This window comes from Corvus brachyrhynchos, unplaced genomic scaffold, assembly GCF_000691975.1.
Source record: "Corvus brachyrhynchos isolate BGI_N302 unplaced genomic scaffold, ASM69197v1 scaffold26, whole genome shotgun sequence".
Lineage (NCBI taxonomy): Eukaryota > Metazoa > Chordata > Aves > Passeriformes > Corvidae > Corvus > Corvus brachyrhynchos.
Genome location: NW_008239324.1, coordinates 815,936 through 817,431, shown reverse-complemented (window position 1 = coordinate 817,431; position 1,496 = coordinate 815,936).

The window sequence follows — 1,496 nt, the reverse complement described above, 5'->3', positions numbered from 1 at the left end:
AACACCTGAGACGTTCAGCAGTTTTAACAGGTTTTTCACCCAGAGATATGAAAGCCAAAGAAAATATATTACACAAGACTTTTCTGCCCAGCAAAGAACCAAACACATTATCTGGTACATCAAGAGGTCACTGAGGTACAGCAGCAAGGACAAAACACTCCTGGACTAAACAACCTTCACTTGAGAAGGACACGAACATAATCTATGGCTGGGCTTTGATTTCTGCCTCTTCTGGAACAGGGCCACAGGCTTGAATTCAGATTAGACTCCAGAAGCCTGCAGGCTTACACCAATATCAACATTGGTATGTGAAAGCTGAAAGTTTTACCTCTTTGCAGAGAGCAATTAAATGAATCACATCCTACTTAAGAGAGTAATTTTTTTATTTCTAATTTTTGCATTCATCAATGCACTCTCCATCCTCACACTCAGTTGAAGAGAGCTCAGGTATCACATACAGTGATTGCACTGTGATACCAGGCCAGCAAGCACATTTTTATGTCAGCTATTATATCCACATCCATATCCATGTGATTCTTCCTTCCAGATTCTAAAAATAATGCTATTGGTCAAACTTTCTCACTAGCAACTTTCAGTACTCATTAGAGGAACATTCAAGCCTTTGTTTCAATTGCTCCTCATATCAGACACATAAACCCTCATATTTCCTCAATGTTCTTCATGTTCAGCCTTTCAACCGCTGCAAAATTCTATCAATTCACTTTCCTTAAAAGTTCTCTGTCCTCATAAAAGGCATAAAAAAGAAATACAGCAGATCTGTATGATACAATATATACTATGCTAAAGGAAAACCAAGAAGCTTTAGAGAGATAAAAGTATTACCAATTCCTTTCAGCCACAAAGAGCTCTCAGCTATTTAACTCTAATCTCAAACCGCTAAAATTTCACATCAGTTTATCTCCTAATGAACCAGTACGGCTCCTTTTTATCTGTAAATTTTCAAAGTCAGAGAGCATTCACTTCAAAAGAACTAATTTAAGTCTGTTAATGTGAACAGTCACGGCGACTTCAACCTAATTATGTCTCCAGCAAAGCAAACAGTTACATCACTGTAATTCTGCATCCTGATACCATCATACGAGTGGATATTCAGTATAAAAAGTAGCCAGTGATTTCCCAATCCCTTTTTAATGGCACAGATCACACTCACGCTGTGCTGTACGAACCCACCCTCTCATTTCAGAGCTATTTGCATTCCCACTTCTTGCAAGTGCTGCTCTTCCCTCCTGGAAGTAAGGAAAACTAGAACCACATAAATCAGGGAAACTCCCTGGAGCAAGCGCCAGGGCACGGCTGGAAAGGTGGGAGTCAAATGGGAGCTGCTCCCTGCCCTTCCAGCTTCCCACGGCGGCAGCTCGGACTCTCCAGCACCCGCGCTGGGGCTCAGGGACACATCCAGGCTTCTTCCCAGAGCTGCTGATGGACGACTTCTTTTTTTTTTTTTTTTTTTTTTTTTTTTTGTTAAAAAAAGGGGA